This window comes from Haematobia irritans, chromosome 1, assembly GCF_050003625.1.
Source record: "Haematobia irritans isolate KBUSLIRL chromosome 1, ASM5000362v1, whole genome shotgun sequence".
Classification (NCBI taxonomy): Eukaryota; Metazoa; Arthropoda; class Insecta; order Diptera; family Muscidae; genus Haematobia; species Haematobia irritans.
The window spans coordinates 55,617,953-55,642,930 of record NC_134397.1 but is presented as its reverse complement, the minus strand read 5'-3'; the positions used below and the strand labels follow the sequence as shown (position 1 = coordinate 55,642,930).

General features: G+C 23.8%; 1 protein-coding gene across 1 annotated transcript in view; it reads right to left on the bottom strand.

Moving 5' to 3' along the window:
• Positions 1 to 24,978, bottom strand: part of LOC142220948 (trophoblast glycoprotein) — a 425,290-nt gene that overhangs the window by 180,585 nt on the left and 219,727 nt on the right. Inside the window, exon 3 of the mRNA XM_075290386.1 lies at positions 8,344 to 8,496. The gene's annotated coding sequence lies outside the window, so the exon portion shown is untranslated. The remainder of the gene's footprint in view (positions 1 to 8,343; positions 8,497 to 24,978) is intronic.

Genomic DNA, 24,978 nt, shown 5'->3' with positions numbered 1-24,978 from the left:
TTTTGACAAAATTTTCTATAGAAATAAAATCTTGGTAGATTATTTGTGGCTCGAGAGGCAACCATGATTATGAACCGAATAAAATTTGAACAAAATTTTCTATAGAAATAAAATTTTGACAAAATTTTCTATAGAAATAAAATTTTGAAAATGATGAAAATTTTATTATGAACCGAATAAAATTTTAACAAAATTTTCTCTAGAAATAAAATTTTGACAACATTTCCTATAGAAAAAAAATTTTGACAAAATTTTCTATAGAAACAAAATTTAGGTAGATTATTTTTGGCTCTAGTGGCAACCATGATTATGAACCGATATGGACCAATTTTCAATCAAATCTGGAGAACGTTTTATATGGGGGCTATATATAATTATGGACCGATATGGACCAATTCTGGCACGGTTGTTAAAGATCATATACTAACACCATGTTCCAAATTACAACAGGCTTGGATGAAATTTGCTTCTCTTGGAGACTTCGCAAGCCAAATCTGGGGATCGGTTTATATGGGGGCTATATATAATTATGAACCGATGTGGACCAATTTTTGCATGGTTGTTAGAGACCATATACCAACATCATGTACCAAATTTCAGGCGGATCGGATTAAAGTTGCTTCTCTTTGAGGCTCCGCAAGCCAAATCTGGGGATCGGTTTATATGGGGGTTATATATAATTATGGACCGATGTGGACCAATTTTTGTATGATCGTTAGAGACCATATACCAACACCATGTACCAAATTTCAGCCGGATCGGATGAAATATGCTTCTCTTAGAGGCTCCACAAGCCAAATCTGGGGATCGGTTTATATGGGGGCTATATATAATTAAGGGCCGATATGGACCAATTTTTGCATGGTTGTTAGAGATCATATACCAACATCATGTACCAAATTTCAGCCGGATCGGATGAAATTTTCTTCTCTTTGAGGCTCCGCAAGCCAAATCTGGGGATCGGTTTATATGGGGGCTATATATAATTATGGATCGATGTGGACCAATTTTTGCATGGTTGTTAGAGACCATATACCAACATCATGTACCAAATTTCAGCCGAATCGGATGAAAATTGCTTCTCTTTTAGGCTCCGCAAGCCAAATCTGGGGATCGGTTTATATGGGGGCTATATATAATTATGGACCGATGTAGACCAATTTTTGCACGGTTGTTAGAGACCATATACCAACACCATGTACCAAATTTCAGCCGGATCGGATGAAATATGCTTCTGTTAGAGGCTCCACAAGCCAAATCTGAGGGTCCCTTTATATGGGGGCTATACGTAAAAGTGGACCGATATGGCCCAATTTTTGCACGGTTGTTAGAGACCATATACCAACACAATGTACCAAATTTCAGCCGGATCGGATGAAATATGCTTCTGTTAGAGGCTCCACAAGCCAAATCTGAGGGTCCCTTTATATGGGGGCTATACGTAAAAGTGGACCGATATGGCCCATTTTCAATACCATCCGACCTACATCGATAACAACTACTTGTGCCAAGTTTCAAGTCGATAGCTTGTTTCGTTCGGAAGTTAGCGTGATTTCAACAGACATGCTTAGATCGACTCAGAATTTCACCACGACCCAGAATATATATACTTTATGGGGTCTTAGAGCAATATTTCGATGTGTTACAAACGGAATGACAAAGTTAATATACCCCCATCCTATGATGGAGGGTATAAAAAAAAAAAAACATCGATCAATTTTTATAATAAATGTTTTTTATTCAGACAAACATTTTCGACTTTTCTTAATTTCACTTTAAATGTAATCAATTTTCTGTGACCCTGTTTTGCCAGCATTTAACAATTTTCTACACATGTATAATCCTTGTCACATTAAATAGAACATCAAATTAGCTCTACATTTAAATTGGTTTTAATTTACAACAAGAAAAGAAATTTAGATATGTACTCTTAGTTAGTATTTAAATAATTAGAAGCCACATTTGAGTATGTAATCGGATTAAGAGAGAAGAAACCTAACAGCAGTAATCAACAAAACCACAAAACAATAAAACTTAAAGGAAGAAAACCTTTTTCTAAGAACAAAAAAAAAAAAAAAAACAAGCAACAACACAACTGTGATAAATTATCTATCTATATACACACATAGAGGACATATGTACATTTTATTTTATATCGTGTTGAATGTCTAATAGAACAAATAGATAGAAGGAGAGAGAAACCACAATTTTTTCCCTTTCCCATTGTTTTCCGTTTTTTCTTTTCTCTTTTTGTTTTTGTTTGTTAGTATGATTAGGAACTTTTCCCACAATGTTTTAATTCGTAGCAATTTAATGAATTTGTCACAAATTAACTTTACCCACGTGCCGGAAACGGAAGCAACAGAGAAGTGATTACCAACAGGAGGTAACCCAACATTAAGTCAAATCACATTTGTTAACCCAGGCAACACTTTATGGGTTCCAACTTAACTGTTGGCAACAACCTAGCAACCAAAGTGGTGCCTACACAAAGTAATTATCTCATGGCAGACATAGAATTTAGGATAGCGATACCAAAAGGGAAATCCTATGGAAATATACAAACATTTCATAATTCTAGGGCCATGTAAGTCCTACATTTTTGCTTCCGAAAAACGTTGTTAGCCAGTTTCTTGCCATTTACCGCCATTTGTTTTATATGAAATTTGAATTTTTATGTTATGTCAGCGTTATCAGCACGATGGCAATATGTAGAAAATAAATTTCACAAAACCCCAAAAAAATTTGTGGTTGGTTAACCATCATCCAACCAAGCATTGAGGGAACCAAGCATCCATCCAACCATTCATGCATCCATAGAATTTACCACAACCATTCATTCAGCCATTTATTCGTTCATTCATTCATTTATTCATGCAATCTAGTGTATGTGGCTTTTATTCTAGTTGGCTGTAGTTTGAACATAGTTAGAAATATATATGGTGTGTAACACACACTCATACATACACACATTCATTAGCACATGATATTGTATTTTGCAAACATTTATTATTGGTTTATGAAAACTAAACAATAACTAAGAGAAATTTTAAATTTCCATGTTGTATATGTAACATATACAAATCCAGTGAGTGTTAGAGAGAGAGGGAGAGTTAGTAACAGAGAGTGTACATATCTGTGTACTTGCATGTGCATATTGCATTCATGTATAGAGGCGATAACTGTCTAACATTCGACACTATGGAGTAGCAAAATCCCCATAAACCTACTCACGCATACCACGATGTTGTCATCATTTATCAGCTACCAAATTATTAGAGACAGTCATATCCATAGACAGTGAGAAAGAGGGAGAGAGAGAGAGTGAGTGCAAACACACCAACACCTCATCTCTTTAGTACTACAATGTTCGTAATAAAGGAAATGCTTTGAAAAACTAACAAAAGTTTACCAAGAATTCTGTAAAAATCGAACAAAATTATTTTGTTTTGAAGATCTCACTAAGTTTATATCAAGTACAACGACGTAAACATAACACAACTGCATAACAAATTAATAGTAATATACTCATAGTTTTAAAACTGAAGTTGCAATTTTATTATAAAAAATTAAATATAAATTATGCTATATAATGTTGAAGGCTATATGAAGTAATTTTTTTTATTTAATTTTGATATTTAGAGTATCCAAGACTTTCAAAAAAGAACGATTATGGTAATGAAAAACTAGAGAGCAGAATTTATTTAGACTTTGAAATTGCTTGCTAAGGTATCAGCCAAACGTAAATAATAAAAAATTTTTACATTAGTCGATTTAGTTAATTATATTAATAACTTAGAGTTAAAAATTAAATTTATAATAATTGAAACTTATATTACATTCAAGGTAATATGAAATATATATTTTTTAATTAATTTGAAAACTGACATTATTAGCAAGGGCGTTCATCTGTCAAAGAAAGACTTACGGCAATTATCAAAAACTAAATGGCAGCATTTATTTGGAGGAAAAAAAATCCAAAATTTTTCAAAATTTTATTTCTATAGAAAATTTTTGCAAAATCTTATTTTTACAGAAAATTTTATTTCTATAGATATATTTATTTCTTTAGATTTCTGTAAATGTTCTATAGAAATAAATTTTTGTAAAAATTTTCTATAGAAATAAAATTTTGACAAAATTTTCTAAAGACATAAAATTTTGACAACATTTTTTATAGAAATAAAATGTTGAAATAAAATTTTGACAAAATTTTCTATAGATAAAATTTTGACAAAATTTTCTATATAAATGTTGAAATAAAATTTTGTCAAAATTTTATTTCAACATTTTATTTCTATAGAAAATTTTATCAAAATTTTATTTCTTTAGAAAATTTTGTCAAAATTTTATTTCTATAGAAAATTTAGTCGAAATTTTACTTCTACAGAAAATTTTGTCAAAATTTTATTTCTATAGAAAATTATGTCAAAATTTTATTTCTATAGAAAATTTTGTCCAACTTTTATTTGTATAGAAAATTTTGTCAAGTTTTTAATTCTATAGAAAATTTTGTCAAATTTTATTTCTACAGAAATTTTTTATCAAAATTTTATTTCTATAGAAAATTTTGTGAAAATTGTATTTCTATAGAAAATTTTGTCAAAATTTTATTTCTATACAAAATTTTGTCAAAATTTTATTTCTATAGAAAATTTTGTCAACATATTATTTCTATAGAAAATTTTGTCAAAATTTTATTTCTATAGAAAATTTTCTCAAAATTGTACTTCTGTAGAAAATTTTGTCAACGTATTATTTCTATAGAAAATTTTGTCAAAATTTTATTTCTTTAGAAAATTTTGTCAAAATTTTATTTCCAAAGAAAATTTTTCCAAAATTTTATTTCTACAGAAATTTTTTATCAAAATTTTATTTCTATAGAAAATTTTGTGAAAATTGTATTTCTATAGAAAATTTTGTCAAAATTTTATTTCTATTAAAAATTTTGTCAAAAATTTATTTCTATAGGAAATTTTGTCAAAAATTTATTTCTATAGGAAATTTTGTCAACATATTATTTCTATAGAAAATTTTGTCATAAATTTATTCCTATACAATATTTTGCCAACATATTATTTTATAGAATTGTTTTATAGAATAAAATTTTGAAGAATTTTTTTACAGAAATAAAATTTTAAAAAACATTTCTACAGAAACAACAATAACAAACAAAACGAATAAAAATGTTTGTCAAATTTTATTTCTATAGAAAATTTTGTCAGCATTTTATTTCCAAAGAAAATTTTTCCAAAATTTTATTTCTACAGAAATTTTTTATCAAAATTTTATTTCTATAGAAAATTTTGTGAAAATTGTATTTCTATAGAAAATTTTGTCAAAATTTTATTTCTATTAAAAATTTTGTCAAAAATTTATTTCTATAGGAAATTTTGTCAACATATTATTTCTATAGAAAATTTTGTCATAAATTTATTTCTATACAATATTTTGCCAACATATTATTTCTATAGAAAATTTTGTCAAAATTTTATATCTATAGAGAATTTTGTCTAAATTTTATTTCTAAAGAAAATGTTATTTCTATAGAAAATTTTGTCAAACTTTTATTTCTATAGAAAATTTTGTCAAAATTTTATTTCTCTAGAAAATTTTGTCCAAATTTTATTTCTATAGAAAATTTTCACAAAATTTTATTTCTATTGAAAATTTTCACAAATTTTTTTTTTCTATAGAAAATTTTCACAAAATTTTATTTCTCTAGAAAATTTTGTCAAAATTTTATTTCTCTAGAAAATTTTGTCAAAATTTTATTTCTCTAGAAAATTTTGTCAAAATTTTATTTCTAAGATAATTTTCACAAAATTTTATTTCTATAGAAAATTTTGTCAAAATATCATTTCTACAGAAAATTTTGTCAACATATTATTTCTATAGAAAAATTAGTCAAAATTTTATTTCTATAGAAAATTTTGGTAAAATTGTATTTCTATAGAAAATTTTGTCAAAATTTTATTTGTTGGAAAATTTGGCAACATATTATTTCTATAGCAAATTTAGTCAAAATTTTACTGTTATAGGATATTTTGTCAAAATTCCATTTCTATAGAAAATTTTGTCAAAATTCTATTTCTATAGAAAATTTTGTCAAAATTTTATTTCTCTAGAAAATTTTGTCAACATTTTATTTCTCTAGAAAATTTTGTCAAAATTTTATTTCTATAGAAAATTTTCGCAAATTTTTTTTCTATAGAAAATTTTCACAAAATTTTATTTCTATAGAAAATTTTCACAAAATTTTATTCCTACAGAAAATTTTGTCAAAATTTTATTTCTACAGAAAATTTTGTCAACATATTATTTCTATAGAAAATTTTGTCAAACTTTTATTTCTTTAGAAATTTTATTTCTACAGAAAATTTTCTCAAAATTTTATTTTATTTGGTCTATATGGAGGCTATACCAAAACATGGACCGATAGGCACCATTTGCGACACACCTATTTATGATCTTAAAATACCTCTAGATTTTAAATTTCAAGCAAATCGGCTAGAAAATATAGTCTCTAGACGCCCAAGAAGTAAAATCGAGAGATCGGTCTATATGGTTGTGGTCCTCAAGTACTTCTAGATGTTCAATTTCAGGCAAATTGGATAAAAACTACGGTTTTTATAAGCCCAAGACCCCACATCGGGAAGTTGGTTTATATGGGGACTATATCAAAACTTGGACCGATATAGCCAATCTTCGAACTTGACCTGCCTGCAAACGAAACAAAAAAACGAATCTGTGCCAAATTTCAGGACGATAGCGCTATTATTTATTACAACAGACAGACAGACATGCTTATATCGTCTTAGAATTTCTCCCTGATCAAGAATATATATTTTGTATAGTCGTAAATGTATAACAAACGGAATGATAAACTTATTATACCCCTTCACCATTGTATGGTGGTGGGTATAATTAAAATTTAATTATATAAAATTCAAATTAATATTAAAAAAAATATTTCTATAAACATTTTCACTAAATTTTCTATAGGTATAAAATTTTGAAAAATTTTTTATAGAAATAAATTTTGACAAAATTTTATTTCTATAGAAAAATTTTCCAAAGTTTATATCTATAGAAAATTTTGTCAAAATTTTATTTTTATAGAAAATTTTGTCAAAATATTATTTTTATAGAAAATTTTGTCAAAATTTTATTTCTATAGAAAATTTTGTCAAAATTTTATTTCTATAGGGAATTTTGTCAACATTTTATTTCTATAGAAAATTTCGCAAAAATTTTCTTCTAAAGAAAAAGTTGTCAAAATTTTATTTCTATAAAATATTTTGTTAAAATTTTATATCTATAGAAAATTTTGTTAAGATTTTATTTCTAAAAACAAATTTCGCCAAAATGTTCTTCTAAAGAAAAAGGTGTAAAAATTTTATTTCTATAGAAAATTTTCACAAAATTTTATTCCTACAGAAAATTTTTTCAAAATTTTATTTCTACTGAAATTTTTGTCAACGTATTATTTCTATAGAAAATTGTGTCAAAAATGTATTTCTGTACAAAATTTTCGTAAAATTTTATTTCTATAGAAAAATTTGTCAAAATTTTATTTCTATAGAAAATTTTGTCAAAATTTTATTTCTATAGAAAATTTTGTCAAGATGTTATTTCTATAGAAAATTTTGTCAAAAGTTTATTTCTATTTCTATAGTGGCTGCCAAAACTATACTATAACAAATATACTTATTAAAAATTACGATTTTTTTGATTAACTTGACTTATTTGAGGGTGACAAGGGCAAGAATGTGGTTAGTTGAAGTAAGTATCTTACTGACTTACATAAAATGACTATAGCTTTAAGTCTTATTTCAAAAAACCATCCATATTTTCCACCATTTCCAACTATGTAATATATCATTCGAACAAGACAATATCAACTTAAAGTTGTACAGAAAAAAAAACCTTCGAAATAAACGCTCCCCACAAAATAAATTCAAAAACTTGCAAATTTCCTTTTTTTGTATATTGGCATAGTCACAACGGTGATAGCTTTACACCAAGAGGTGTTGACAATTTCGCAATTTTATTGAGCTTCTCGTTGAGCTCTGTGTAATATACGTACGTACGTATATTCACGTATACAAATCCATATACTTTTCGCAATCATCCCACCCTCATAGCGGATATGATTTCGATGTGTGTGGTACGGTGTGTGGATGAAATGATATCCAACATCCATTATTAACAACCTTGACAGAAAATACTCTGCAAAAACTGCATAGATATATTTTACTATAGAGATTATATAAATTTTAGTTGGATCCTCTGTGTTGAGAGACTACGTAGAGATAGTTGGATGTCATGACTAATACATACCTTAAATAATTCCTGACTTTGTCGTTGATGATAATGGTGACTATGGTGACTATAGTATTTTGGGATAGTTTTTGTTTGAATTACAACAGTTGGGGGATACTATAGGAAATCCCTAAAGTCATTTAAATCCAGTTATGGCAAATTAGAGATGTGCTGCAAAAATAATAAAAAAAAAACAAATGAATAAGTAATGAAATAGTCCTAGAAAATTGGAATATGTTGGAATTGTGACCAAAACAAATAGTATAATAAATAATCTCCATCAAATAAAACTTAATTAATTTGAGTTTTCTATTCAATTTTAAGTCATTTCAATTTAATTTTAATTTTCGTCTTATTTAAATGTTAACCAAAATTTCTATAGAAATAACATTTTGACAAAATATTCTATAGATATAAAATTTTAACAAAATTTTCTATAGAAATAAAATCTTGGCAACATTTTCTATAGAAATAAAATTTTGAAAATTTTTCTATAGAAATAAAATATTGACAAAATTTTCTTTGGGAGTAAAATGGTGACAATATTTCTATTGAAAATTTTTGACAAAATTTTCTATAGAAGTAAGATTTTGACAAAATTCTTTATAGAAATAAAATGTTGACAAAATTTTTATAGAAATAAAATTAAAAAAAAAGAGTTTCTCTAGAAATACAATTTTCTATAGAAATAAAACTGTGCAAAATTTTTATAGAAATAAAATTTTAACAAAATTTTCTTTAGAAATAAAATTTTAACAAAATTTTCTATAGAAATAAAATTTTTACAACTTTTTCTTTAGAAGCAAATTTTGACAAAATTTTCTATAGAAATAAAATTTTGACATAATATTCTATAGAATTAAAATTTTAACAAAATTTTCTATAGAAATAAAATTTTGCAAAAAAATTCTATAGAAGTGAAATTTTGAAAAAAAAAAAATAAATATTTTAAAAAAATAAAATTTTGCCAAGATATTCTACAGAAATAAAATTTTGATAACATTTTTTATAGAAATAAAATTTTAACTAAAATTTTCTATAGAAAAAAAGTTTTGAAAAAAATTTCAACAGAAGTAAAATTTTAACAAAATTTTCTATAGAAATAAAATTTTGACAAAATTTTCTATAGAAATAAAATTTGGACAAAATTTTCTATAGAAATAAAATATTGACAAAATTTTCTATAGAAATAAAACTTTGAAAAAACAAATTCTATAGAAATAAAATTTTGAAACAAATTCTATAAAAATAAAATTTTAACAAATTTTTCTATAGAACTAAAATTTTGACAAAATTTTCTATAGAAATAAAATGTTAACAAAATATTCTATAGAAGTAAAATTTTGACAAAATTTTCTATAGAAATAAAATGTTAACAAAATTTTCTATAGAAATAAAATTTGGACAAAATTTTCTATAGAAATAAAATTTTGACAAAATTTTCTATAGAAGTAAAATATTGACAAAATTTTCTATTGAAATAAAATTTTGAAAAAAAAAAATTCTATAAAAATAAAATTTTGAAAAAAAATCTATAGAAATAAAATTTGACAAAATTTTCGATAGAAATAAAATGTTGACAACTTTTTCTGTAGAAGAAAATTTTGGCGAAATTTTCTTTAGAAATAAAATATTGACCCAATTTCGTATAGAAATAAAATTTTGACAAAATTTTCTATAGAAATAAAATTTTGAAAAATTTTCTATAGGAATAATTAAAAAATAATTAAATTTTAATTATAGCCACCACCATACAATGGTGGTGGGGGTATAATAAGTTTGTCATTCTGTTTGTAACACATCGAAATATCGTTTTCCGACTATATAAAGTATGTATATATTCTTGATCAGGGAGAAATTCTAAGACGATATAAGCATGTCCGTCTGTTTGTCTGTTGTAATCACGCTGCAGCCTCCAATAATGGCGCTATCGTCCTGAAATTTGACACAGATTCGTTTTTTGTTGGCAGGCAGGTCAAGTTCGAAGATGGGCTATATCGGTCCAAGTTTTGATATTGTCCCCATATAAACCAAATCCGGATTTGTGGTCTTGGGCTTATAAAAACTGTAGTTTTTATCCAATTTGCCTGAAATTGAACATATAGAGGTACTTGAGGACCATAAAAAGGTGTGCCGAAAATGGTGCCCATCGGTCCATGCCCCCATATAGACCGATCTCCAGATTTTGCTTCTCGGGCTTCTAGAAACTGTATTTACTATCCGATTTGCCTGAAATTGGAAATCTAGAGGTATTTTAGGACCATAAAGAAGTGTGTCGAAAATGGTCCGTATCGGTCCATGTTTTGGTATAACCCCCTTATAGACCGATCTCTCGATTTTGATTCTTGGGCGTCTAGAGACTATATTTTCTAGCCGATTTGCTTTAAATTGAAAATTTAGTATCATAAAGAGGTGTGTCGCAAATGGTGCCTATCTGTTCATGTTTTGGTATAGCCCCCATATAGACCTATCTCCCGACTTTATTCCTGGGGCTTCTAGAATCCGTAGTTTTTATCCAATTTGCCGGAAATTAGAAATCTAGAGGTATTTTAGGACCATAAAGAGGTGTCTCGAAAATGGTCCGTATCGGTCCATGTTTTGGTATAGCCCCTAGATAGACTGATCTCCCGATTTTTACTTCTTGGACATCTAGAATTCTAGTTTTCTACCAATTCGTCTGAAAGTGGAATTCTAGAGGCATTTGAGGAACATTAAGAGGTGGTGAGTATTGGACCATGGTTTGGTGTAGCCCCCATAAAGACCTAACTCCCGAATTTATTTCTAGGACTTCTGGAATCCGGCTGACCACAAACACTTCTTGGGCTTCTAGAATTCGTAGTTTTCACCCAATTCGTCTGAAAGTGGAATTCTAGAGGCATTTGAGGAACATTAAGAGGTGGTGAGTATTGGTCCATATTTTGGTATAGCCCCCCAAAAAGACCTAACTCCCGAATTTATTTCTAGGGCTTCTGGAATCCGGCTGACCACAAATAGGTCAGCCGAATATGGTGTCTGTCGACGCATGTTTTAGTATAGCTTTCACATAGATCGATCTCCAGATTTAACACCTTGCGCTTCCAGAAACAGTAGTTTTTATCCGATTTGCACAAAAATGTAAATATACTGGAATTTTAGACCCTGAAGAATCTGTATCGCATTTATTTTTACCGGTCCGTTTGGCAAGGCATTGATATAGACCGATTTAACTTCTTGAGGGTACACCCAAAGAAAAAAATATTTTCCTCCGGAATGACATTTTAAACAAACGAACTTTTCCTTTCGTATAAAGTATTTTCGTTTAGAGCAAACTAATCGGAATTTTTGATAAACGATTCAACAATTGTCTCTAAAATTTGTGTCAAAAGAAAACTTTGCATGTCTAAAATTTCGTTTCTCAGAAAAGAAAACACTTCTTTCAGGGTATAACAGGCACACTGATCATGAAAATTGTTTGAAATTGAAAGTAAAATTTCCAGATTTTACTCATCGTATGTTATTCATATAAATAATGTAGACGATATGTTTATTATTTCTGTAAAACTCAAAAAAAAAAAAATGGTTCTCATAAATCCAGAATCTGATCTAGTCTTCATAGGTAGAATCTGGTTGAACTGATTTGCTTGGGAGAAAATTTGTCATCAAACCCCCTAAAATTCTATATATTATCAAGAAACTCGCTACGACGAAAAGTTTTCAAAGTAAACTATTATATTTGATTCATGGTGGTGGGTGCTTAAGATGTTTATTTCAATTTTAGCTCATTTCACTTTAATTTTAATTTACGTCTTATTTAATTTTGATATTTAATTTTAGTTTTATTTTTAATTTATGGTTTCGCGCAAATTTAATTTTAATATTATTTTTTATTGTAATTTTAATTTCAATTGTAATTATAATTTTTAATTAATTTTAATTAGTAATTAATAATTTAGTTTTTAATTTTAATATTTTAATTTAAATTTCTAGTTTAATTTTAAATTTAATTTTAATAATTTGAATTTTAATTCCAAATAAAAAAAAAATAACCCTTCATAAAACCTTACTTTTCTTTATTCTCCTTTACATAAAACATTAAGGAAAAAAACAGCTTTATCAGTAGAAAAATACAAATCAAGTAAAATTAAATCAACTTAACGTTGATATTAAAAGCCAATAAAGTTATAACCGCAAATAAGACCACAAGTGGTTTGAGGGAGAACAAAAACAAGAACGAAAAGAGGGCTGAGTATGTCTCGTGCTCTCGTCACCCAATGACCATGTTTTTGAGAACGAACGATAAGGAAAAACTGCGGGAAATGTTAAGCATCTTTTTCAGCTGTACGACTATGGGGTATGGGGAAAATGACGAAAGACAAAAGCGAAAAAGCCAATTGGTTCGTTATAACGCATTGCTTGCCTTGCTATAGCCTTAAGGCATATTTGCTGCAATTTTACACTTGACTAAATTTCCATGAATGGATGGATGGTGTGGGGCACAGTGATTTAGATCACTGTTGCCTCAGTAGAATTCTACCAAAAGTGGTAGATTTTTTATTGATTGGTAGATTCGTAGAATTCTTGGTGTTTTCGGTAGATTTTCCTTCCCAACTAAGAGCTACTTCACAGTTTTTCTCTAGAAATAAAATTTTGCCAACATTTTCTATAGAAATAAAATTTTGACAAAATTTACTATGGAAATAAAATGTTGAAAAAATTATATAGAAAATATAGAAATCAAATGTTGACATAATTTTCTATAAAAATAAAATTTTAACAAAATTTCTTTAGAAATAAAATTTTGTCAAAATTATATGGGGGCTATATATAATTATGGACCGATGTGGACCAATTTTTACATGGTCATTAGAGACCGCATACTAACATCATGTACCAAATTTCAGCCGGATCGGATGAAATTTGTTTCTCTTAGAGGCTCTGAAAACCAAATCGGGGGATCAGTTTATATGGGGGCTACATATGAAATCGGATGAAATTTGCTTCTCTTAGGGGCCTCGCAAGCCAAATTTGGGTGTTCGTTTATATGGGGGCTATACGTAAAAGTGGGCCGATATGGCCCATTTGCAATACCATCCGACCTACATCAATAACAACTACTCGTGCCAAGTTTCAAGTCGATAGCTTGTTTCGTTCGGAAGTTAGCGTGATTTTAACAGACGGACGGACGGACGAACATGCTCAGATCGACTCAGAATTTCACCACGACCCAGAATATATATACTTTATGGGGTGTTAGAGCAATATTTCGATGTGTTACAAACGGAATGACAAAATTAATATACCCCCCATCCTATGGTGGAGGGTATAATAAAACTAAAATTAAATAAGACGAAAATTAAAATTAAATTAAAATGAGCTAAAATTGAAATAAAAATTAAAATTTAATTATATAAAATTCAAAATAATATCACAAATAAAAAATTTTTTTCTGTAAAAAGTTTTGACAAAATTTTATTTCTACAGAAAATTTTGTCAAAATTTATTTTTATTGAAAATTTTTCAAAATTTTATTTCTATAGAAAATTTTGTTAACATTTTATTTCTGTAGAAAATTTTGTCAAAATTTTATTTCTATAGAAAATTTTTGCAAAATTTTATTTCTATAGAAAAATTTATCAAAATTTCATTTCTATAATAAATTTTGTCAAAATTTTATTTCTATAGAAAATTTTGTCAACATTTCATTTCTATAATAAATTTTGTCAAAATTTTATTTTTATAGAAAATTTTGTCAACATTTTATTTCTAAAGAAAATTTCGCCAAAATTTTCTTCTAAAGAAAAAGTTGTCAAAATTTTATTTCCATAGAAAATTTCGACAAAATTTTATTTCTATAGAAAATTTTATTTTTATATAAAAATTTGTGAAAATTTTATTTCTGTAGAAAATTTTATTAAAATTTTATTTCTGTAGAAAATTTTGTCAAAATTTTATTTCTATAGAAAATTTTGTTAAAATTTTATTTCTGTAGAATTTTTTGTCAACATTTTATTTTTATAGCAAAAGTTTTCAAAATTTTATTTCGATAGAAAATTTGTATTAAAATTGTAATTCAATAGAAAATTTTGTCAATATTTTATTTTTGTAGAAAATTTTGTCAAAATTTTATTTCTATAGAAAATATTGTCAACATTTTATTTCTATAGAAAATTTTGTCAAAATTTTATTTCTATAGAAAATTTTGCACAATTTTATTTCTTTAAAATTTTATTTCTATAGAAAATTTTGTTAAAATTTTCTATAGAGATAAAATTTTGACAAATTTTTCTATAGAAATAAAATTTTGACAAAATATTCTATAGAAATAAAATGTTGACAAAATTTTCTTTAGAAATAAAATTTTACAAAAATTTTCTATAGAAATAAAATTTTGCAAAAATTTTCTATAGGGATAAAAACATAAGATATAACAGATTTTGATAAAATTTTCTAAAATTTTGACAAAATTTTCTATAGGAATAAAATTTTGACAAAATTTTCTATAGAAATAAAATTTTGATAAAATTTTCTAGAGAAATAAAATTTTGACAAAAATTTCTAGAGAAATAAAATTTTGACAAGATTTTCTAGAGAAATAAAATTTTGACAAAATTTTCTACAGAAATAAAATTTTGACAAAATTTTCTATAGAAATAAAAATTTGACAAAATTTATTTCTATAGAAATAAATTGTTGACAAAATTTTATATAGAAATAATATTTTGACCAAATTTTTATAAAAATAAAATTTTAACAAAATTTCCTATAGAAAGAAAACTTTAACAAAATTTTCTATAGAAATAAAATTTTAACAAAATTTTCTATAGAGACAAAATTTTGACAAATATTTCTATAGAAATAAAATTTTGACAAAATATTCTATAGAAATAAAATGTTGACAAAATTTTCTTTAGAAATAAAATTTTACAAAAAAATTTCTATAGAAATAAAATTTTGCAAAAATTTTCTATAGGGATAAAAAAATAAGATATAATAGATTTTGATAAAATTTTCTAAAATTTTGACAAAATTATCTATAGAAATAAATTGTTGACCAAATTTTTATAGAAATAAAATTTTGACAAAATTTTCTATAGAAACAAAATTTTGACAAAATTTTCTAAAGAAATAAAATTTTGCAAAAATTTTCTATAGAAAGAAAATTTTAACAAAATTTTCTGTGGAAATAAAATTTTGAGAAAATTTTTTATAGGAATAAAATTGTTCCAAAATTTTTAATAGAAATAAATTGTTGACACAATTTTCTATAAGAATAATATTTTGACCAAATTTTGTATAGAAATAAAGTTTTTGACAAAATTTTCATAGAAATAAAATTTTGACAAAATTTACTATGGAAATAAAATGTTGACAAAATTTTCTATAGAAATCAAATGTAGGCAAAATTTTCTATAAAAATAAAATTTTAACAAAATTTCTTATAGAAATAAAATTTTGACACAATTTTCTAAAGGAATAAAATTTTGGCAAAATTTTCTATAGAAACAAAGTTTTTGACAAAATTTTCTCTAGAAATAAAATTGTGACAAAATTGTCTATAGAAGTAAAATTTGGCAAAATTTTCTATAGAAATAAAATTTTCACAAAATTTTCTATAGAAATAAAATTTTGGCAAAATATTCTATAGAAATAAAATTTTGGAAAAATTTTCTTTGGAAATAAAATGCTGACAAAATTTTCTATAGAAATAAAATTTGACAAACATTTTTATTCGTTTTGTTTGTTATTGTTGTTTCTGTAGAAATGTTTCTTAAAATTTTATTTCTGTAAAAAAATTCTTCAAAATTTTATTCTATAAAAAAATTTTATGTATATAAAAATGTTCTAAATATTTTAGAAATAGCTTCTAACGAAAAATATGTTAACATTTTATTTCTGTAGATAATGTTTGAAAATGTTATTCCATTTTTATTATTATTTTTCCAACATTTTATTTCTACAGAAAATTTTGTCAATATTTTATTGTTATAAAAAATTATCTCAAAATTTTATTTCTATAGAAAATTTACACAAAATTTTATTTTGATGGAAAATGTTGTCAAAACTCTATTTCTATGGAAAATTTTGTCAAAAATTTATTTCTATGGAAAATTTTTTCAAAATTTTATTTCTATACAAAATTTTGTCTAAATTTCATTATTATAGAAAATTTTGTCAAAATTTTATTTCTATAAAAAATTTTGTCAAACTTCTATTTTTATAGAAAATTTTGTCATTAACCAAATTTTGTTGATTTATTCTTCCATCATTATTATTGTTTTGATTGCAGCTAAAACCATGTATTGACTAGCTTAACCAACAGGGGAAAAGTTGGTTAAGCTACTCTTGTAGTTAGTTCAATACATGGTTTTAAACTGAAATCAAAACAACAATAAAAATTTTTCTAGAGATAAAATTTTGAAAAAAAAAATCAATATAAATAAAATGTTGACAAAATTTTTTATAGATATAAAATTTTGACAAATTTTAACAAAACTTGCTCGACAAATAAAATGCTTACAAAATTTTATATAGAAATAAATTTTTTGAAAAATTTTCCAAAGAAATAAAATTTTGCAAAAATTTTCGATAGAAATAAAATTTTGCAAAAAAATTCTATAGAAAGAAAATTTTGCAAAAATTTTCGTTAGAAATAAAAAAAAAATAAGATATAATAGATTTTGACAAAATTTTCTATAGAAATAAAATGTTGCCAAATTTTTCTATAGAAATAAATGTTGACAAAATTTTATATAGAAATAATATTTCGACCAAATTTTTATAGAAATAAAATTTTAACACAATTTTCCATAGAAATAAAATTTTGAAAAAATTTTCTATAGAAATAAAATGTTGACAAAATTTTCTATAGAAATAAAATTTTGCAAAACATTTCTATAAGAATAAAAAAATATGAAATAATAGATTCTGACAAAACTTTTTAAATGTTCTATAGAAATAAATTGTTGACAAAATTTTATATAGAAATAATATTTTGACCAAATTTTTTATAGAAATAAAATTTTGCAAAATTTTCTATAGAAATAAAATTTTTACAAAATTTACTATAGAAATAAAATTTTTGAGAAATTTTCCAAAGAAATAAAATTTTGCCAAAATTTTCTATAGAAATAAAATTTTGCAAAAAAATTCTATAGAAAGAAAATTTTGCAAAAATTTTCTATATACAGAACATTTTGAGAAAATATTTTATAGGAATAAAATTGTGCAAAAATTTTCTATGGAAATCATATTTTGACCAAATTTTGTATAGAAATAAAATTTTGACACAATTTTGACAACATTTTGTATAGAATTAATTGTTGACAAAATTTTATATAGAAACAAAATTTGTCACTAAATTTTCTATAGAAATAAAATTTTGTCAAAATTTTCTATAGAAATAAATTGTTGACAAAATTTTATATAGAAATAATATTTTTAAAAAATTTTTTTATAGACATAAAATTTTGACACAATTTTCTATAGAAATAAAATTTTGCCAAAATTTTCTATTGCAATAAAATTTTGCCAAAATTTTCTATAGAAATAAAATGTTGACAAAATTTTTTATTGATATAAAATTTTGACAAATTTTAACAAGCTTTGCTCTACAAATAAAATGCGTACAAAATTTTCTATAGAAATAAAATTTTGACAAAATTTTCTATGGAAATAAAATTTTGACAAAATTTTCTATAGAAAACAAAATTTTTGACTAAATTTTCTATAGAAATAAAATTTTGCCAAAATTTACTATAGAAATAAATTGTTGACAAAATTTTATATAGAAATAATATTTTGACCAAATTTTTTTATAGACATAAAATTTTGACACAATTTTCTATAGAAATAAAATTTTGCCAAAATTTTCTATAGAAATAAAATTTTGCCAAAATTTTCTATAGAAATAAAATTTTGACAAAATTTTCTATAGAAATAAAATTTTGCAAAAATTTTCTATAGAAAGGAAATTTTAACAAAATTTTCTATAGAAATAAAATTTTGAGAAAATTTTTTTTTGGAATAAAATTGTGAAAAAATTTTCTATGGAAATAATATTTTGACACAATTTTCTATAGAAACAAAGTTTTTGACAAAATTTTCTATAGAAATAAAATTTTGCAAAACATTTCTATAAGAATAAAAAAATATGAAATAATAGATTCTGACAAAACTTTTTAAATTTTCTATAGAAATAAATTGTTGACAAAATTTTATATAGAAATAATATTTTGACCAAATTTTTTATAGAAATAAAATTTTGCAAAATTTTCTATAGAAATAAAATTTTTACAAAATTTACTATAGAAATAAAATTTTTGAGAAATTTTCCAAAGAAATAAAATTTTGCCAAAATTTTCTATAGAAATAAAATTTTGCAAAAAAATTCTATAGAAAGAAAATTTTGCAAAAATTTTCTATATACAGAACATTTTGAGAAAATATTTTATAGGAATAAAATTGTGCAAAAATTTTCTATGGAAATAATATTTTGACCAAATTTTGTATAGAAATAAAATTTTGACACAATTTTGACAACATTTTGTATAGAATTAATTGTTGACAAAATTTTATATAGAAACAAAATTTGTCACTAAATTTTCTATAGAAATAAAATTTTGTCAAAATTTTCTATAGAAATAAATTGTTGACAAAATTTTATATAGAAATAATATTTTTAACAAATTTTTTTATAGACATAAAATTTTGACACAATTTTCTATAGAAATAAAATTTTGCCAAAATTTTCTATTGAAATAAAATTTTGCCAAAATTTTCTATAGAAATAAAATGTTGACAAAATTTTTTATTGATATAAAATTTTGACAAATTTTAACAAGCTTTGCTCTACAAATAAAATGCGTACAAAATTTTCTATAGAAATAAAATTTTGACAAAATTTTCTATAGAAATAAAATTTTGACAAAATTTTCTATAGAAAACAAAATTTTTGACTAAATTTTCTATAGAAATAAAATTTTGCCAAAATTTACTATAGAAATAAATTGTTGACAAAATTTTATATAGAAATAATATTTTGACCAAATTTTTTTATAGACATAAAATTTTGACACAATTTTCTATAGAAATAAAATTTTGCCAAAATTTTTTATAAAAATAAAATTTTGCCAAAATTTTTTATAGAAATAAAATTTGGAGAAAATTTTCTATGGACATAAAATTTGGAGAAAATTTTCTATGAAATAAAAATTATGGTAACATTTTCTATAGAAATAAAATGTTGACAAAATTTTCTATAAAAATAAAATTAAAAAAAAAAAAAATTACAAATAAAAATAATTGACTTTGGGCTTATGAAAATTTTTTTTGTTCAGTGTCAATATCATTATCGTTAATTATAATATCATTCAACAAGCATTGAACCAGTGTCCAAATTTCATTATGTTTTCTTCATTGCTTTACACCATTTCCCATAATGTTTGTAACCAAATTGTGTTTTTCCCCTCTGTCAATGGTTTTTTATGAAACTGTCTTCACAAGAATGACATTCTCATAATGGTGCTACCAACGCCAAGGAAACCAGGAATAAAACTATTTGTCGTTGTAACATTGCACGTGACATGCTACCAGGCATAAAGGCAAAAAAACATGGCAATGGATGAAAGGAAATGTCATCGTTAATAGAATTGCATGTGAGTGAAGACAGAAGCATCGGGGTGATAGCGGAATGATGTCTCCAAAAAAGAAAAAAATGCAACAAAAAATCCAATTGAATATGTAATTAAAATTAAAGATGAAAAGAAATGGCTTATGAAAGCAAAATGAAGCGGATTGGTAATTGATTTCTGATAAATCATAAGAGCTTACAAAGAAATAAATTTATGAAAATTTTTTGTCCATGATATGAGTTGAAAACTTTAATTACAGTTGATGTGAGATTAAAAGAAATGAGAAAAATAATAATGGCAAAAAAATCAATTAATATTATATTATATAGATAATAATAAAAGAGCTCTCTTTGTTTTATAATGGATGTCACATGGTTGAGCCACGAAGGAAATATTTTAATGAGATCAGTATAAAATGTTAATTTAAAATTTAACTTATATATAAAAAATAAATTCAGTTTAAATAATTTAATTTAAATTTTAGGTACTATTTTGTTTAATATATTATTATTATTATTATTATTATTATTATTATTATTATTATTATTATTATTATTATTATTATTATTATTATTATTATTATTATTATTATTATTATTATTATTATTATTATTATTATTATTATTATTATTATTATTATTATTATTATTATTATTATTATTATTATTATTATTATTATTATTATTATTATTATTATTATTATTATTATTATTATTATTATTATTATTATTATTATTATTATTATTATTATTATTATTATTATTATTATTATTATTATTATTATTATTATTATTATTATTATTATTATTATTATTATTATTATTATTATTATTATTATTATTATTATTATTATTATTATTATTATTATTATTATTATTATTATTATTATTATTATTATTATTATTATTATTATTATTATTATTATTATTATTATTATTATTATTATTATTATTATTATTATTATTATTATTATTATTATTATTATTATTATTATTATTATTATTATTATTATTATTATTATGATTATTATTATTATTATTATTATTATTATTATTATTATTATTATTATTATTATTATTATTATTATTATTATTATTATTATTATTATTATTATTATTATTTTATTATTATTATTATTATTATTATTATTATTATTATTATTATTATTATTATTATTATTATTATTATTATTATTATTATTATTATTATTATTATTATTATTATTATTATTATTATTATTATTATTATTATTATTATTATTATTATTATTATTATTATTATTATTATTATTATTATTATTATTATTATTATTATTATTATTATTAAATTAATTACAATTTTATTACAATTTAATTTAATACAAAAAATTCTTAATTTGTTTTTACAATGTTTTTTTTTACGTTGAGTTTTATAAAATAGACTTCAATACAATTTATCCTAACTTGGTCCCAGTAAGAAAATTAGGAAGTTGTTCTAAAGGCACAACTTTAAAAGCACTTCCCCAAAATGTTCTTCCAAAGATGTTTTTCATTATAACTATAATTTAATTTTTGAAAAATACATCGTCACATATACAACAGACATTGTAGAAATTTTTAAAAATCTCCTATTGTTACATTTCCTTATTTAGAATGAATAAATATCTCCTGATTATTATTTATTTCCCCTCTTATTGGTTTAACTGTGCATCTTGTGATTTATTATAGCAGCTGCAGTTGGACATTTTCCATGGAATTCTTCCATCAATGTCATTTTTAATACGATTCCAAAAATACAACAGAAACCTATGCCATAAATATACATTCTCTTACCACATTAAACATTTTCTACTTTCCGTCTACAACGAAGGGAAATACAACTTGAATGCCTTCATTGAAATTAACATTGATAGAATTTAAAATTATCATGGATTTCAAAAATTTTATGATTGAATTCATGAAATGTGATTTTAAAATGCCATTGATTATGCATTACCATAATGTCATTGTAGAAGGTGTTTGGGTGTATGTGCGCGTGTGAGTTGACACAAACTCATAAATATTTTGGGTATTAAAATGCATAAACATATTTTCTAAGCAAGGGATGTCATTTTGGAGGATATATGAATAAGAGTCATTAAAATATTTAAACAATAGAAAATGTTTAAATTTTATTTTGATACCCTCCACCATAGGATGGGGGTATATTAACTTTGTCATTCCGTTTGTAACACATCAAAATCCGTCCGTCCGTCTGTTAAAATCACGCTAACTTCCGAACGAAACAAGCTATCGACTTGAAACTTGGCACAAGTAGCTGTTATTGATGTAGGTCGGGTGGTATTACAAATGGGCCATATCGGACCACTTTTACGTATAGCCCCCATATAAGCCGACGCTCAGATTTGGCTTGTGGAGCCTCTTGGAGGAACAAAATTCATCCGATCCGGCTAAAATTTGGTACATGGTGTTAGTATATGGTCTCTAACAACCATGCAAAAATTGGTCCACATCGGTCCCATATAAACCGATCCCCCGATTTGGCTTTCGGAGCCTCTAAGAGAAGCAAATTTAATCCCATCCGGCTGAAATGTGGTACATGGTGTTAGTATATGGTCTCCAACAACCATGCAAAAATTGGCCCACATCGGTCAATAATTATATATAGCCCCCATATAAACCGATCACCCGATTTGGCTTGCGGAGCCTCTAAGAGAAGCAAATTTCATCCGATCCGGCTGAAATTTGGTACATGGTGTTAGTATATGGTCTCTAATAATCATGCAAAAATTGGTCCACATCGGTTCATAATTATATATAGCCCCCATATAAACCGATCACAAGATTTGACCTCCGGAGGCTTTTGGAAGACCAAAATTCATCTGATTCAGTTGATATGTGAATCATGCGAAAATTGGTCGAAATCGGTCCATAATTATATATAGCCCCCATATAAACCGATCCCTAGATTTGACCACCGGAGGCCCTTGGAAGAGCAAAATTCATCCGATTCGGTTGAAATTTGGTACGTGATGTTAGTATATGGTATCCAACAACCATGCAGGAATTGGTCCATATCAGTCCATAATCATATATAGCCCCATATAAACCGATCCCTAGATTTGGTTTTGGATCCTCTTGGTACGTTTCTATGCAATCCATGGTGGAGGGTACATAAGCTTCGGCCTGGGCGAACTTATTTCTATAGAAAAGTTTGTCAAAATTTTATTTCTATAGAAAATTTTATCAAAATTTTATTTCTATCAAAAATTTTGTAAAAAATTTATTTCTATAGAAAATGTTGTGAACAATTTATTATATTTTCTATAGAAAATTGTATTTCTAAAGAAAATTTTATTTCTATAGAAAATTTTGTCAACATTTTATTTCTATAGAAAATTTTGTCAAAATTTTATTTCTATAGAAAATTTTGTCAAAAATTTTATTTCTATAGAAAATTTTGTTAAAATTTTATTTCTATAGAAAATTTTGTCAAACTTTTATTTTTATAGAAAATTTTGTCAAAGTTTTATTTCTCTAGAAAATTTTGCCAGAAGTTTTATTTCTATAGAAAATGTTGTCAAACCTTTATTTCCATAGAAAATTTTGTCAAAATTTAATTTCTGTAGAAAATTGTTTGTCAATATTTTATTTCTATAGAAAATTCTGTCAACATTTAACTAAAATAAAATTTTGTTAGAATTTCTATAGAAAATGTTATCAAAAGTTTTATTTCTATAGAAAATTTTGTCAAAAATGTTATTTCTATAGAAAATTTTGTCGAAAATTTAACTTCTATAAGTTTGTCAAAATTTTATTTGTATAGAAAATTTTGTCTTAATTTAATTTCTACAGAAAATTTTGTCGAAATTTTGTTTCTATAGAAAATTTTGTCGCAATTTTATTTCTATAGAAAATTTTGTCAACATTTTATTTCGAAAGAAAATTTTGTCAAAATTTTATTTGTATAGAAAATGTTGCCAAGATTTTATTTCTATGAAAATTTTGTCAACATTTTATTTCTATAGAAAATTTTGTCAAAATTTTATTTCTATAGAAAATTTTGTCAACATTTTATTTCTATAAAAAAAATTGCAAAAATTTTGTTTCTACAAAAAATTTGTCAAAATTTTATTTCTATAGAAAAGTATGTCAAGATTTTCTTTCTATAGAAAATTTTGACAAAATTTTATTTCCATAGAAAATTGTGTAAAAATTTTATTTGTATAGAAAATTTTATTTCTGTACAAAATTTTGTCAAAATTTTATTTCTGTACAAAATTTTGTCAAAATTTTATTTCTATAGAAAATTTTTGAAAAATTTTATTTCTAAAGAAAATTTTGTCAAAATTTTATTTCTATAGAAAATTTTGTCAAAATTTTATTTCTAAAAAAAATTTGCAAAAATTTTGTTTCTACAAAAAATTTGTCAAAAATTTATTTCTATAGAAAAGTATGTCAAGATTTTCTTTCTATAGAAAATTTTGACAAAATTTTATTTCCATAGAAAATTGTGTAAAAATTTTATTTGTATAGAAAATTTTATTTCTGTACAAAATTTGGTCAAAATTTTATTTCTATAGAAAATTTTTGAAAAATTTTATTTCTATAGAAAATTTTTGAAAAATTTTATTTCTAAAGAAAATTTTGTCAAAATTTTATTTCTATAGAAAATTTTGTCAAAATTTTATTTCTATAAAAAAAATTTGCAAAAATTTTGTTTCTACAAAAAATTTCTCAAAATTTTATTTCTATAGAAAAGTATGTCAAGATTTTCTTTCTTTCGAAAATTTTGACAAAATTTTGTTTCCATAGAAAATTGTGTAAAAATTTTATTTGTATAGAAAATTTTATTTCTGTACAAAATTTTTTCAAAATTTTATTTCTATAGAACATTTTTAAAAAATTTTATTTCTATAGAAAATTTTTGAAAAATTTTATTTCTATAGAAAATTTTTGAAAAATTTTATTTCTAAAGAAAAATTTTGAAAAATTTTATTTCTATAGAAAATTTTGTCAAAATTTTATTTCTATAGAAAATTTTGTCCAAATTTTATTCCGAAACG